Source organism: Podarcis erhardii (assembly GCF_964252035.2).
Source record: "Podarcis erhardii genome assembly, chromosome: 5".
In the NCBI taxonomy this organism is placed as follows: domain Eukaryota; kingdom Metazoa; phylum Chordata; class Lepidosauria; order Squamata; family Lacertidae; genus Podarcis; species Podarcis erhardii.
Window position 1 is genome coordinate 24,105,914 of NC_138509.1, and position 16,938 is coordinate 24,122,851.

Sequence of the window (16,938 nt, forward strand, 5' to 3'; positions counted from 1 at the left end):
CTAGTGTGCTGTGGTTTACAGCCTTAAAGAGGAATGGAAGTGGATGAAGGGAGGGCGGTTTCTTAAAGTGGAGAAAAGGATCGAGGAACATGAAATATTCCCGTATGGATGAAAGAGGAACACCTTTAGATATTGATATATTGCCTGTGGAAAGAGCTTTTGCAGGGCAACAGGTGGATTAATTTGTGCCGGTAACTGGAGACTTCCAAGGTCCTCCAAAAGGAACTTGCTGCCTTTAAGGCAGATGTGGCACAGCTGTGGCTTTCCAGATGTGGCTGGACTCCAACTCCCATCAGTCCTGGCCAGCATAGCCAATGGCCAGGGATGAAAGGAGTTGTGGTCTAGCAGTCTCTAGGCAGGACTGCAACTTCTCCACCTTTAAGAATAACAATGATAAAAAAACATTATAACCCTATTCACTCCATTATACAAAGTGAGACTTGCCTGTGTGAGTAAACATGCATATGATCTGCCATGCACAAATCGTTTTCCTGGTTGCAAAGGATTGGTTCTATGTCTTTTGAAGAAGGAAGGGCAGGATTGGTAGCTTAGAGGGAGAGAAATGCTGGAATCAAAGGTGTAGGAAATGGGAGCAGCATGAAGTGTTTTGCAGGGTGATGGGTTTGATGCTGTGTGGATGAAATGGCCCGTGGCTTCTGCAAGCAAAGTCCCTAATCAGTTTGTTAACCATCAAGGTGTTTGTGAGATTCTTTGCTGTTTCTTGCTACCCTCACCCTTTTAAATACTGTATTCCAGATGATGTGAGAAAGTGTTATGGTGTGGTTATTTTTTCCGTGTTTTGCAGTATCTCTACTTTTCTGTTTAGCCTTGGCCTATGGAGAGTCTATCCCTGCAGCAGGGAACCGAGGATAGGTGCCGTGAACAAAACATGTTCTGAACTGCTGCCAAAGCTATTTAAAAAAGAAAGAACAGGGACAGGGACAGGGAGGTGGGAGGAGGGCAACTAAACAGCAGCTTTGTGATCTGAACATTTCCTTCTACCCTGGTCTTGTTTTGTGGCACCTGTCAATCTACCATCCTGTTGGCAAGGGGACAGGAGACCCAAAGGGAAATATTAATTGGATAAGCACAAAGAAGAGCTGTTTCAGGACTCTTGTGTCCTACCCATCCCGGATGTGCTTTTTACGGCAATAAATAGGATACATTGTACGTGATCAGGAGTCGCATGTAGGAATTATCACCTAGTGTGGTGTTTTCTGAAGGGTTTTATTTTGAAAGGAGACTGACTTGCATGGAAGGAATGAATGAATGGGCGTTTTAGAAAGAGAGGGGATGTAAATGCAGGGAGAAAAGCACACTGCATCTAGATTTTTCTTGAGCCTGACCTGTGAGATCAGGCTTAGTTACTTGAAATGTGCAACTGTCGCAGCATCTTTCTGTTGTAGCTACAAATAAAGCAGCGTGGAAAACATGTGATAACCCGAATCTCTCCAGGCTTTTGTTCTGATCAACTGGTCAGCCTAGATGATGGAGGCAGGCAAATTGCCAACCTATATTATGTACAAATGCATTTTATTTTTGTGTTCTTGCCATGCAGCCAATAATTCCATACAGACTTAAAGATGGTTCAGATAGGCCAACTTAAATGACAGCCTGCAAACTATCCTCAAGTTCATAAGGTTAAGACAGTAGCTGGGCAGGTAAATGAGTTCAAATCACAGAAGAAAACATTCTAGATCCTGTCTCAGATTAGGAATGTTATGTGGGGGGAGTTTGGTAAAGAAGCTGAGACTGGTTACCGGATGCGTTACTTCAGCAGCTGTGTAGCTCCGTAGCAGTTCTCCAGAAAAGGAAAGCTATTTATATGTCTTAGCAATATTACTGTTCTTCCCCCTCCCCTGAACGATGAATCATTAAGCCTTTCTTACCATGCATTGGAAATAGTTATTCCACCCCCCCCCTTGTCAAAATTCATGCATGCTTGTATGGGTTCTTGTTGGCTCAGCACATTCTGATGAGTTTTTTTCTGGATCGTTCCCATCAAAACTCACCTCGGTTACTTGCACTTATTATAGCATATTATATTTAAATTGCTCTTTTTACTAGTGCTTTGTGCTCTCTTGGGTGTTTCTGACGATTTTCTACTTGGGGCAGGCTTTCGCTTTCCATGAGATGCCAAGTTACTGGGGAAGTCAACGTTTTATTTTAGTATTGACATCAGTTTTTGCCCATAGCAAGATGGCAAGGCTCAAGGAAGGTTCAAGAGCCAGTTACTGTACTGGGCTTGCACAGCACAATCCTGTGCAAGTTTACTTGGAAGTAAGTCATGCTGTGTTCAATGGGACTTATTCCCAAGTAAGTGTTTCTTGCAGAGATCGGGAACCTGTGAGCCTCCCAGGTGTTGTTGGACTCAAACCCCCATCAAAACCTGCCACCATGGCCAATGGTCAGGGATGATGGGGACTGTAGTTCCAACAACCTTGCATGACCCTGCTGACAACATGGAGGGCTGCAGATTCTGCATCCCTGCTTTATATCATTGCTGCCTTAATGTATGACAGTGCAGCAGCGGCAGCAAGCGATGCAACATCTGAATTGTGTGTGTGTGTGCTTCCTATTGCATTATCTTGCACTTGAAACTAGCAGAGAATAGGGGAGTTGATTATTGTCAAAAGTTTTAGCGTACAATCAGATCTTCATAAAGCTACAAAGGATCAGTGGCCTATTTTGCAGCTGATTCATATTCATGGAAGTAACAGCAGTTGGATAGCTGAAATAGCATTTTAAACAGTGTCTCCTCGCACAACCTTACAGCATCTCCTTCCCTGGTTTGATTGCATTTGGGATTTAAAATATGACACCCAAGCAGAGAACGGAAGCATTTGGAGCACAGGAGACTTGTATTTTCTTCCTTTGCGTGGCGTGCATCCAGACACAGATATATGTATATAAAATTTGTGGTGTTTCAGTGCTATATCGGATGAAGAAGCTATGACAAAGCCAATGTATGAGGCATACTCTGGAGAGTCCAGGAAAGAGTCTAGTCATATTTTAATCTGTTTTGGTACAGCTCATTAGGCATTGCAAAATTTTCTGCAAGACCCTGATAGGTGTTGTTTTAAACTGTCCACTCATGGGCAGTAGGCCTCTAAAATTAGAATCTCTCCCTAAGCAGAAGCTGATAAGCTGGAGGGCAGATGGGATGCTGGATAAATGTTACAATTCTACTTAAGAACTACCTCTTTTGGAGGAGTTAATATGTGCTTCTCTCTCCTGGGGAGTGATCAGCTGTTCACTCAAGGGGTGTCAGAACTTTGACACGATGGGTGAGTGAAGATGATAGTGGTAGCCCTATCTTGATTTCCAGGCTTCTTGTTGGTGTTAGACAGACGATTCTCTTTCTCCCCCCATCGTTTTAATTTTCTTTTCTTTGCTGTTATACAGTGTGCTGACAGAATGATGCATGGATGAGCCAGGAGCCATACCATTGCTCTGTAGTATCGTTTTGGACCGCATTCTGCTGTCACTCTTACCGTTTGTTATCTTAGTGCTGTTGGTTTTTTTCCAAGATGCTCTGCTTGTTTTCCATGCAACTTTGCTAAGAGCTGTCAAAATGAAAGAAAAGATGAAACAAATCAACTGACCTGCTCTGCGAGGACGGTGCTACGGCAGCTGCACTAAGGCCCTAAGGTGTAAAATGTTTTGTTTTGATGATCCGTGCTTTCGTGAGCAGCGCTATATAGCAAACATTAGCGTAGCTGCAGAAGTATTTATGGTCTGTTCCTATGGTGATTTGTGCCAACAATCACCTTCGAGTAGGTATTCAGCATAGTCTAATCTGTGTGTTGCCTGAATGGATGCTGTCTAGCCATGGTTGATGCTCCTTTACAGTATATATAGTCATGAGCATAGCCTATGGTTACCAGATGTCGCCGTTTCCCAGGGACGGTCCCCAGATTTACATATGTGTCCCCGTACAAAATCTGTCCCTGGAATGTCCCCAGATTTCATTTAATGTCCCTGGATTTATATTTTAAGTGTTGTAGATTTATCAGTAGGGAATGAATGTTGCGTGATTGGTTCAGTGACACAAGACACATCATATGGGGACTTCTGGTGAGGCAAAATGGTGGGTGCCACAGCAGCGAGCAGCTCCTGAAGCCAACCAACCAGTCTGGCCCCGGGCTGCTGAGGGACAACCAGGGATGCTCAGCGCATCAACAGGGGGAACCGCTGACACCTCTCCATAGCATACAAATTTTGGAAAATCATAATGAGACAGAACTCATCTGTTTATGGGAACAGCAAATGTTAAAAGAATTAGAGGATAAAGAAATTTCTATTAAAGAGGTTATTTGACTACACCGTCATGTACAAGTTAGCTAATTTATATATGAGTTAAAGGGAAGATATGGAAAGGAGACATATGAGAATAGCTGGTTATTTATTATTTGTGGCATCAGTACTTTATATGACTTTAGATTATTGTGAACATAGATTTGATTTTTAAAGACGACAAAAAAATGCCGCAAGGATTATAGTGTGCAAGGAGATAACCAATCTTGGCAAGTACTCAAAACAACACAAATTAAAGTGACAACTATGAGCTGTTTCATACATGCACTTTCATCATTTGATGGCTTAGGATCTAATGATGTGGATCTGTGAATGATCCATCACAGATCAAAACACTAGAGAGAGAGACTCTTCATAGCATGTCACATTGACTCAATTACAACACTTTTTCAGTGGAGTTGGTTCATTTATCTGTGAGCTATTCAGTAATTAACTGATATGCAGGCATGTGTGAATTACACTGATATGTGGCATCAAGGCTATGCAAACAGCTTCACACTTCTAGGCACTGCATGTGATCACTCCCTTGGGAATGCTCCCAGCCTAACTTGGAATCTTGATTTGCAAGTCTATAGCAGCAGTTTTCAAACTTTCCACCTTCAAGGAATGCTTTTCCTGCTTGCTTGCCATGGGACTCCTGTATATATTGCAGAGGATTCTAGGACGAGCACTAGGTCTGGGCACAGTGGTCTTCCGAGCCTTACCATGACACTTGTGCAATTACATTGTGTTCAATGGGACTTTGTTGTTGTTGTTTAGTCATATCTGACTCTTCGTGACCCCATGGACCAGAGCATGCCAGGCACTCCTGTCTTCCACTGCCTCCCACAGTTTGGTCGAACTCATGTTAGTAGCTTCAAGAACACAGTCCAACCAACTTGTCATCTGTCATCCCCTTCTCCTTGTGCCCTGATTCTTTCCCAACATCAGGGTCTTTTCCAGGGAGTCTTCTCTTCTCATGAGGTGGCCAAAGTATTGGAGCCTCAGCTTCAGGATCTGTCCTTCCAGTGAGCACTCAGGGCTGATTTCCTTCAGAATGGATAGGTTTGATCTTCTTGCAGTTCATGGGACTCTCAAGAGTCTCCTCCAGCACCATAATTACATTGTGTTTAATGGACTTACACCCCAGTAAATATAGATTGGGAGGCTGCTATGGGGGCTTCATTTGTTCCCTTGTATTCTGGCATCTTCAGCTGCTTTCTTGACAACCGATTTCATGCTGATTCATTGGGAGGTAGCGTACATATGTGAACTTGCAGAAACCAAACCCGGCTCTCTAGAAGGAACATACGGTTGCATGCATTACTGAGTTTTAATCTGTTCTTTCAATGCTTGCTAAGCACGTGCCAGACACAGTGGAAAGTAGGGGGATCTTTTCCATATTCCTAGAGTCCTGACAGTGTTCCTGCACAATTTGCTAACCAGTCTGCTGCCATTAAATGTTGGTGCTCAGTGGGATGAAAACGCATAATGCTTACCTCCTGGTGCCTTCCGAGACCAAACCCAGACTTGTTTAAGACTACCACCGGGAAGACATCTGCGACACTATCGTCTCGTTCTGCATGTGCTTTTATGCTTATGAGCTGCTTGATTTGACACTCCTTCTTTGGCCTACATTGAGACGAGCTAGAAATAATGCAGAATAGCTCAGAAGGAAATCCTATTGAATTCAGTGGGACTTTTCATTAAGTGTGTGTTGGCCAAAGCCTGTTCCTAATAATAATAATAATAATAATAATAATAAATTTATTATTTCCTCAGCCACTCTGGGCAGCTCCCAACAGAATAAAAAAGCGATAAAATATCAAACATTGAAAACTTCCCTAAACAAGGCTGCCTTCTGATGCCTTCTAAAAGTCAGGTAGCTGTTTATTTCCTTGACATCTGAAGCTTACACTCTGAGTCTTCACCTACTCTGGAGTTTTGTGAATACTAATACTAATAATAAGTAAATTTTTTTAATGTAGTGTTTCTCTGCTGGTGGGTTCTATTCTGCAAAGTGCTGTGCAAGAGCTGGTGAAAAGCTTTGCACACCTTTAACAGAAAACAAACAAGCATCTCTAGATGTGTGCAAGAGATTGTGTGACAACTTACAGACCCTCCAAGCGTCTGTATTTTCCAGGGACATCCCTGATTTAGAGAAGCGGTCCCAGTTTCTGATTTGATCCCGGAATGTCCCACTTTTCCTCAGGGTGTCCCTATTTTCTTTGGAGAAATGTTGCAGGGTATGGAATTATCCAACTCCCGAGCTGTCAGAAGGCAATTCTTTATAGGGAAGGGTTTTTTTATGTTTAATGTTTTGTTATGTTTTTATATATGTTGGAAGCTGCCCAGAGTGGCTGGGTGTGATGCATAAATAGCAAAATTATCATTATGGAATGGGATATCCCTATTGTCATTGGAGAAATGATGGAGGGTATGAACTTATACAAAGCAGCTCTCCCATTTCCCCTCCTTCTTTTGTAGCTGTAAAGAACTTGTACTAAGTTAGGGCTTTCTACTTGCGAAAGAGTAGTTTCACTTGTGGAAGGGTACATTTGGAGACAACCCAGCACTCCCAACCATCTTTGTTGAGGTAATGCTTGACTTAACAGTTTCTTGAAGTGTGTACTTATGCAAATGTGTACACAAGAAATGCAGAAGGTTGGACACAGCAGTGTTCCTTTGCTCCCAGTGAGCCTGTGGCAACACTGATGCCCAGCAGGGAAGTGTTCACTGTTGCAAAGTTCTGGCCATGTGCTTCCCTGAAAATGGTCTGTATCACCCTGCTATATGTCAAACTAAGGTAATTTGACATGATTAAGTGTGTGTGCTTTCCCCCTCTTTTGCAATGTCCATATGCTCATTTTAAGTTCTGGCATTGCAATTGTGTGCTTGAGCACTCTAATTATTTTTTTCCTGCAAAGGTCAGCATGTTAGCACTCTCAATTGCCTTTCCCCCTGCTAAAGTAGAGATGAAACCTGCAATAAGCATAGATGAAGCAGGCGGCTGCCTCGCACACTGAGAAATCAGGGACATTCTTGCCTTCTTTGCTTTGCCGTAATATTTTCTCTGAGGTTGAAATTCCTTGTTTCAGGGAAACAGTGGTGGTGCACTGAGTCTTGGGACCTCCAAAGCAGTGAGTGTAACCTGAGGATCATCCATAAAGTATTGCATTTTCATATAGCCCTGGCATGTTGCCCCACTGCAGTCAACGGCCAACCCCTTCTTTGTCTCAACTTTGCTGTGGGGCTGGCTAGTTTTGATGCAGTTTTTCTCCGATAGGAAATGAAACATACTTGGAGTCAACTGTGAAAGCTCAGTACATAACAAGAAACTTATCCAGTGGAACAGGAGACCATCTAACTAGCATGCAACATCTTGAAAATCTAGCCGAGTGCACACTGGAACGCGTAAGAATTTAGAAGGGATGGTAATTTCCAGTGATATGCTAATATCCCAAGCATTTTTTCCTCTGCTTCCTCATTTCCATAGCTTTAAGGCGCTAAGTATATAAAAAAGGGAAACGCATGTTGAAACGGTTTTCTTTTATGTGATGCCTAATGACTTAACAGTTAATGAGAATGTTGGAGACTTGATGATTACTGCACTTGATAGGGCGGTCTTGGGTTTGTGGGTTTTGAATTGCTGGTGAGCTGTCCTTCCCACAGCGGCCCTCTGCTTCCCTAGCAAGTCTCTGTTTCCATCTTGGTGCGCTGATGTGGCGGCGTTCGCCCTCCCTGAACCCTGCTGCTGCTACTACAGCCTCTTGAGCCTTCCTCTCCCTGTACATTAATATTATATTAAATATATGCAGTAAGAAATGGGAACAGTAATGATCTCCCTTTAAGGGGGGGTTGGAAACCGAGTGGCATTAATCTAAAAAAAGAAGGGGGAGAAAAACCTGCTGTTTTGGCTGCATTAAGTCTCCCAGCAGGATTTCTCCTGCTTGACCTTACGCAGAGCCATTCCCTTAGCAACTTTTCAAAGCAGAAAGAAAGACAATGTTGAAAAAGAGACTAAAACACTCCCCCCATTTTTCAGCTGAATATAAAGTTGGAGGGATGACCTTAATTTTTTTTTTTTAAATGGAAAACAAAGCCTGGCCAACAAGCTGCTGAATTTGTTTTTGGGTCACAGTTTTTTTGTTTTTGTCCATGGGTTTAGAATTGCTTTAGTTTTAGACTCCTTGGGGCTTCTAGTCTGCGGCACCATTGCTGGGTTTTGTTCTATTTCATACAGGAAGTGAAGCAAACAGGATTTTCTGTGGCATGAAATGTTTCTGGAGTTACTGAGCATTAACTTTGTCAGCAGGTGCCTTTTGTTTTCTGAAAGCACCAAGTCCCGAGTTCTTACTACTGTACGGCCAAGAAAGAAATAAGAAGAAAGGGATTGCAGTCGGATTATTTTAAAATCTCCTGTATTGATTTTGAAACACTTTATTTATGGTGATGCGATTTTACTGGTACTGTAGCCCTCTTCAGGCATGGCAGCCATGAATGAGCCGAAAAGAACTGCCCCCTTTGCCCTGTTCCCATCACCCCCCTGTGCTTATGCCAACTTCCCAACGTTTGGGTATATGGTCTGCAATGGGGAGCCTTTTCTGCTTGGGGCTCCCTGCATGATTAGGGATGCTGATCTTAAGAACATAAGAAGAGCCCTGCGAGATCACATGGCCCATGTTGTCTGCCAACTTCCTGTTCTCAAGGAGAAGCCCGTGGAAAGCCCTCAAGTAGGTAAGGTAAAGGTAAAGGGACCCCTGACCATTAGGTCAAGTCGTGACCGACTCTGGGGTTGCGGCGCTCATCTCGCTTTATTGGCCGAGGGAGCCGGCGTACAGGTCATGTGGCCAACATGACTAAGCCGCTTCTGGTGAACCAGAGCAGTGCACGGAAACTCCGTTTACGTTCCCGCCGGAGCGGTACCTATTTACCGCTTTTACGTGCTTTGGAACTGCTTTGGAACTGCTAGGTTGGCAGGAGCAGGGACCGACCAACGGGAGCTCACCCCGTCACGGGGATTCGAACCGCCGACTTTCTGATCAGCAAGTCCTAGGCTCTGTGGTTTAACCCACAGCGCCACCCACGGACATGAGTGCAAATGGCGCTGTCCCCACTTGCGCTCCACAGCAACAGCGGAGAACATAGCTATTGTGGCTAGCAGGCACTGATAGCCTTATCCTTCGCGCATTTGTCAGATTCTCCATTGTCTAATTCAGAGCTTTCCAAAGGGTGTGTTGCAACATGTTAGTGTGTCAGCTGCAGTGTGTAAGTTTGTCGCGTGAACTCTCCCCGTGCTCCTCCTGGGCCTGGAAAGGGGCTTGTTTATTCTCTGGTTTGCTAGTAAAACTGAATTGCTGTGTCGTGAAATGATGCGTGTCTAAAAAGTGTGTCTCCAACAATAAAAGTTTGGAAAGCTCCGGTCTAATCTGTCCATGAATTTGCCTACTCCCCAGTCTTCCAGGAACCTCCATGGGTTGAAGAGGGAAGGGTTGCCAGATATGGGGCAACTGGAAGGAGCCAATGATTGGGATGGGAGCATCATTTCCTACTTTCCTCCTTAGGTTTGTCCCTGCAACACATGAAGAGGGCTTCTCTCTATCTGTTTTGTTTTATTGATCATTACATTTATATGCTGGGACGCAGGTGGCGCTGTGGGTTAAACCACAGAGTCTAGGACTTGCTGATCAGAAGGTCGGTGGTTTGAATCCCCACAACGGTGTGAGCTCCCGTTGCTCAGTCCCAGCTCCTGCCAACCTAGCAGTTCGAAAGCATGTCAAAAGTGCAAGTAGATAAATAGATACCGCTCCGGTGGGAAGGTAAACAGCGTTTCTGTGCGCTGCTCTGGTTCGCCAGAAGTGGCTTAGCCATGTTGGCCAGATGACCCAGAAGCTGTACGCTGGCCCCTTGGCTAATAAAGCAAGATGAGCACCGCAATCCCAGAGTCAGCCACGACTGGACCTGATGGTCAGGGGTCCCTTTACCTTTTACATTTATATGCCACTTTCCCTCTGTGGAACTCAAAGTGGCATGCATTCTACCTCTCTATATCCTCACACAACAATCCTGTGTCACATAAGCCAGGCTGAGGGACTGTGGCTGGCCCAAGTCACTTCATTTCAGGGATTTGAACCCTGGTCTCCCCGGTTCTAGTCCAGCACTCTAACCACTGCACCACACTGTCTATACAGCACAGGTTGTTTTTTTTAAAAAAATTGCCCTTTATTTGAAGAGCTGATGGTGGTGCAAATGTGGTTATCCCATTTCATTCCAACAACTACCCCACAAAGAAGGTGAGGCAGAGTGAAAGGGCTGTTTCGCACATACTTATCAGCCAGCTGATTAAGTGCTGCTAGTATCTGTGTGCTTGGGCTATCCTAGATCTGGCACTATAGGTGAAAAAATGTTGTATCACCTTGAACACAGTCCTTTGGCGCAGGGTTGGTCCCCTCATCCACCTGCCAGCCTGCTGCTACATGGAAATCTAAAGATGCACGTAAACCAGAGTTTGATGGATTTTTGACTGACTCAGTTGGAAAAAACGTTACGTTGGTGGCTTAAACAGCAATTTGCCATTTCTCCGCAAAGTTGGTTCCAGGAAAAAACTGACTGGCTTGTAACAGAATGGGGAGGGTAGATTTGGGGAGGTGGTTGTCACTTATTGCACCACCCCTAAGCAGAAACATCTCCTCTTGTCCCACTTCTTGGCTGGAACATGAACATTCTTTCAGATATGTGTGTCTAGGATCCAGCAGTGAAACAATACCCATGGATATATTTTTGCTTAAGAAGTGTGATAATACACAGTACTTCAAGTGCATTACATCCAAGTAAAATATGATTAAAACTCCAGTCTTGGTTTTAAAATTGCAATCTAATTCTATTTTTTTTTTAATTACTGGGTAGTTAGTTCCCAAGTGTTGCTAAAAATGTACATTGTACTGTGTAAATAACTCCCTGCAATCCTACTGGCTTCAAAAACAGCTGTGTCTTATTGCACAGAAGATTAAAATAACATCTCGGCTTTTATGCTGTGCTGGTAACACAGAATAGGAGTTCCTAATTTTATTTTATTTTTATCTTGAGCCTGAGCTGTGCTACTTCCCTAGTCCAATTCAGCAACATGTGTGCAGGCCGCAGAGCAAGAGCCACAGCAGGAGTGGGGAATCCTTTTCAGCCTGGAGGCCACATTCGCTTCTGGGGGCCAGTGGTGGGCGGGGCTAAAGGCAAAAGTGGGCGGGGCAACGAATATAATGTTTACCATTGTACACCAGGCTAGTTTCTAGGCACGCTCGAACAATCCCCATCTACCTGATTCTTTATCCAGAGAAACAAAACCCAACAGTGAACCCCATGGGTTGGACTAGCCCGGTAAGGCAGTTGCCAGAACTGAGGATCTGAGCCTCCCACTTCCTCTTAAGGCTGCTCACCAGCCGGCTGCCTACTCAACAGTCACAAACACCTTCAAGGAGGGCTCTCTGTGTCTTTTGTTCTGCTACATGCAACCCCCTGTTTGTTCTTGGGGACAGAGGAGTATGGGAGAAGGAAACAGTGGAACTGGCAGGTGGCTGGGGATCTGTTGCAACATCTGTTGCAACCTTCTCAGTAGCCTCGGTCGCACTTAAGCCTGTTGCTTGCTCAATTTCCAACCCGTCTACACCCCTGTCTTCCTCTGACCTGTCTCCTGCACCCCACAACCATTCTCCTGGCTCAGAGCCTTCCCCCTGTGACGCTTTCCTGGGGCGTTCCCTGATTGTAGCCTTGTACCATTCCTTCTTGTCTAGCCAGTCCCTGACAGTCATGATGAGTTGTTCTCCTGCTACTTAGAGATGGGTGCTGGGAGAGAGGGAAGCTAGAGGTACATGCAGCCTCCTGCTTTCAGATTCTGGAATTTTCTCACTCTCTGCCAGCCCCAAATCATTTCCAAGCAATCCAAAAGGCATCTCTTGTCTCAGCAATAGGCATCTGGTCCTCTCCAAGATCTGGTCCAGATCTTGCTGTGACAAATCTGTTGTAAAAAAACCAAAAGCATTTTGCCAATACATCTGGCAACTGGGAATGGTTATTCAACAAACAGAGATAAGGAATAGACAAAAAATAAAAATGCAGTGCTCTTTTCGTGGCAATCTCAAATCCATATGGGGCAAGTTCCTTCTCTCCTCTTGACTGCTGCATCGTCATCACATGAAATGGCCACCAACCATAACAAAATTGTATCAAATTTAGTTAAAAACTGGAATATACAATAATTAAAAGAATAGAACAATCCCATTAAAAACCAACCTAGGCAGCATAAAATACTTCTAAGATGGCATTTAAAACACAGATGAGAATAAATACCGTATTTTTCATCCTATAGGACGCACTTTTTCCCCTCCAAAAATGAAGGGGAAATGCGTGTGCGTCCTATGGGGCGAATGCAGGCTTTCGCTGAAGCCTGGAGAGCGAGAGGGGTCGGTGCGCACCGACCCCTCTCGCTCTCCAAGCTTCAGGAGAGCTGCAGCGCCAGTCCCACAAGGTCGGGGGACAGCGGGGAGGCGGAACGCCGCCATCCCGCTGTCTCCCGATGTGGTTTGGAGGCTGACGGCGGGGAGACACGTGCTTCTCTCTGCCGCCAGCCCCGCAAGCTCCGGGGACAGCTGGGAGGCGCAGCGCGTCCTCCAGCTGTCCCCGGACCTGATCTGCAGGCGGGCGGCGGGGAGAAGAGCGCTTCTCCCCGCTGCCTGCCCCGCAAGCTCCGGGGACAGCTGGGAGGCGCAGCGCGTCCTCCCTCTGTCCCCGGACCTGATCTGCAGGTGGGCTGCGGGGAGAAGAGCGCTTCTCCCCGCTGCCGGCCCCACAAGCGCCTGGGGGGGGGGAAATAATTTTTTTTCTTTATTTTCCCCCCAAAAAACTTGGTGCGTCCTATGGGCCGGTGCGTCCTATGGGGCGAAAAATACGGTAGTTTTGAAACTAGTTTTGAAACTTGAGTCTTGAGAGAATAAGATACAAAGAATGCTGTCTAGTACAGAGTCAGGCCATTGGTCCATTTAGCTCTGTATTGCCTACTACAAGTTAGAGAACACTTTAGTGTGAGAGCTCAGAAGGGTTTTCTCTCCTCCTTAACTTGTGAGCAGAGGGAACTAAGTTTACAGTGTATTTCCGCTTATATCACAGGGTGTGACCCACACTGATGGCTGTGGGTGAAGACAAAGGAGTGGATGGAAAGAACACTAGGGTTGCCATTGTTAGAATACGCCATTGTTAGAATATGTCCAGAATTTCCCGGACATATCTAGAATGCTGCAGTTGGAAGCAGCACCCGGGTGGAAATCGCAAAAATGTCCAGGAAAATCCAGACGTATGGCAACCCATGTCGGCAGTGTCATTTTGGGCAGTTTTCCTTTAAAACGGCTCAAAAACCTGTGAATTTGCCAAAAAATGCTCCACAGCTTTGGGCAAATTCCAGATGTTCACTGCTTGAAATATGGCAACCATACATAGATCTGTTATATCAAGGAAAACCACACTGCAAAAAGAAAAGAAAAGTGTCCACTATACAAAATTGCATACAAATGTATGTACTGGGAGAAATTTGCACTAAAAACACTGATGTTTTCCAGGAGGACTTAAAAAAAATATTAGCAAACTGTTGTGGAAAACCAAGGTTAAGTTCGGAAAAATGAGAAACCAAAATAAACCTAAATGAACAGATTACCTACCTGCTGAATATATGAAATTGGGGAGCGGCAGACACTTCCTGTATTCTAGAAACAGCAACAGCCAGTCAACATTTTAGGAGACTTTTCTCCCCAGTGGTTCCCCGTCCCCCAGGTCATCTTCTAGCTCCCTCAACTAAGCCACACATGAGAGTTATTACATTGTTTGTGGGATGTAGTGATGCGTTTGACCAGCAAAGATTTGCCACTCTACTCCAGCATTGCTTCAGGAGTTTTCTGCTCCAGATTGCTTCTCCCTCCAGATTGCTTCTCCCAATTGTATCTTAATTACCTGTTCCCTGCTTTTCCAACACAGAATAGCCTGTGTATGTGCTGCTCCCCCAGTCAAGTGCTCAATGTAGATGAATTTATGAACATGACTTACTGGATTATTATAATTTCTGTAGCATTTTAATCATAATTACAATAACATCTGTTGGCAGTGGCACACAGATGTCTGACAGCACACAGTTTGTAAACAGTTACTCTCTCTCTCTTTCTTCTGAGAAAATGTATCTCTTTTCTCATTTCCCATCTGCCCAAGAGCAACTGGAACTGAATAGATATGGATGGGAGGTACAATATGATCATAAAGCCGTGGCTGCCTTCGCTTCCATTATTTTGTCACCAGTTTTTTTTTTTTTTAAATTGCTGGTCCATCTCTTCCTTAACCAACCCTATCACGGTTTGTTCTAATACAAAACCTCCTCTCTCTCTCTCTCTCTCTCTCTCTCTCTCTCTCTCTCTCTTGTTTTCTATCACTTAATAAATTATTTGGCTTGGCTTGGGATACTTTGTGTATGTGTGTTTGTATATATATGTCATTGGCCCTGTTGAGACATTCATAGGAAGCAGTGTTATACCGAGGCAGATATACATTTCCTCATCTAACTAGGGTGGAATCTACACACACACACACACACACACACACACACACACACCGCTGTGAAAATGCTTTTTTTTTAAAAAAGTTTTGAAAAATACATTGAATGTTGCATAGCTCACTGTTGCCATCTAGTGTCACATTTGTATATTTCACTTTACGACACACTTAAAACGTTTTTATTTGCAGCTGTGTAGCTGGGTCCTTGGTATCATCTGCACTGACTGGAGGCAGCTCTCCAGTGTTCAGGTTGGGGACTCTTCCAGCCATACCTGGAGATATCAGGGACTGAAGCTGAGAGCACCTCTATGCTCTGTCACATATTGTGTAATGTAGACTATGTTTGCTATTCCCACTTCCACTCTCCTCCTTTTCATATGAAGATCTGAATAGAGCCTATACGCAGTTAACCTGGTTCCGATTCTTCTCTCACTTCATACACACAATGTGAAAAGGAGTTGGGACCTTTGAGGACACAGTGCAATATGGCCTGCCTTCAGTGGATGAAGTTACGTTGTGGAAATTAAAGGAAGGCTGTGTCACAAAATGGCTTTCTTTGGCAAAAATATTAAATTTTCTTTGACAAAAAAATTAAAGAAAATATCCAACTGGATGGGATTAAGTCTTGACAGTTTAATGTGATCCTATCAATGTCTACTCAGAAGTAAGTCTTACTGAATTTAGTTTAATTAAACTTACCTTTCACCAGTTTCCAAAGTGGTGTAGAACAATAGTAGAACATTATAAACCATGGTTAATTAAAATCAATTGCATACATTACAGTACAAACACTACAGTATTAAAACTATGCAATGCAGACAACCTGGCCCTAAGGCAGGATTAATTGATTCCTCCAAAGGCTCAGGAGAAAATAGAGGTTTTTAGACATGGGAAAAAGTTGGGGTGCAGTTGCTGAGAAAGCTCTGTTTCTCATCCCAACATGGCAAGCAATACCCAGTGGTGGGACTGCAAGTGGCCCTCCCAGTTGAGTTCAGTGGGACTTGTTCCTAGGTAAATGTTTATAGGGTGGCAGCCTAAATAGCCCATAACTGATCTATTCCTAGCGAGAAGCTCCCAGCTAAGTCTCTTGATATTTGGATGAAACCAGTCTGGGAGAAATAGCAGAACATAAGCACTATAGGATGATTATTTGGAGGTAAATGGGACAAATTTAATGACTTCTTGGTTTGTGCCGATATCTACGATTGAAATGAATGCCCTCCCTCCAAATTTGTTCCTGTTCTCAGCTATTCCTGTACAAAAAGTACCTTAATGGAGCAATAACAAAATAAGAACATTAATTTTAATTTGAAGAATTTTCAGATTTTCTTTGGTCTGAAAAACTAGGAAGTGCTTCAGTTAGCATATTATATAAACTATATCAAGTCTCAAGGAGTACTGGATTTTCTAACATTACTGAGTGTTATTGTGTGAAATTGGCAGTAATATCAGGTTGATATAATAGGGATATTTTGCTAAGGCTGAACAAGGAGAACTGAAGACTCTTTGAGGATGTATTATGTGGCATGATGAGTGGAATACTTTGTCCAGAATTAATATCACCACTAAATTCAAAATCTTTTAGAATTCTCCTAATGTATTAGTTGGTATTGCATGGTGACATTATGGGGGACTGAAAGTACATTGGAAATAACTATAGATAATCATATCCTCTTCTGTGAAGAAGTTGTTAATCAAACTGATGAACCTAAGCCATCTTCTCCCATGCTTTTTGAAATGTAAGGCATTAAGTATTTTGGGATAAGACAAAAAAAATATTCTAGAGTCACTAATAGTTAAACCTAGAGCTAAAGGGTTGATTAGACATATTGATTGTTCTTATAGTTGAACAAAACACAGTATCTTTAGAGTGAGAATGAGATATACCTTGTATAATGGGGATGGGGAACGTGTATCTCTCCAAACATTGCTAGAATCTAGCCAGCATGATCAATGGCCACAGATTATGGGCACTGTAGTTGGTTAAATGTTGCTGGGAATTTAACTCTGTGAGAGGTGACCCACAGTGCCCATAATTCTTTGAAGGAAAGGATGTACACC

The 16,938-nt window shown here is 43.8% G+C and overlaps 1 protein-coding gene across 6 annotated transcripts in view; it reads left to right on the forward strand.

Moving 5' to 3' along the window:
• Positions 1-16,938, forward strand: part of GRID1 (glutamate ionotropic receptor delta type subunit 1) — a 737,412-nt gene that overhangs the window by 5,029 nt on the left and 715,445 nt on the right. The window lies entirely within an intron of this gene.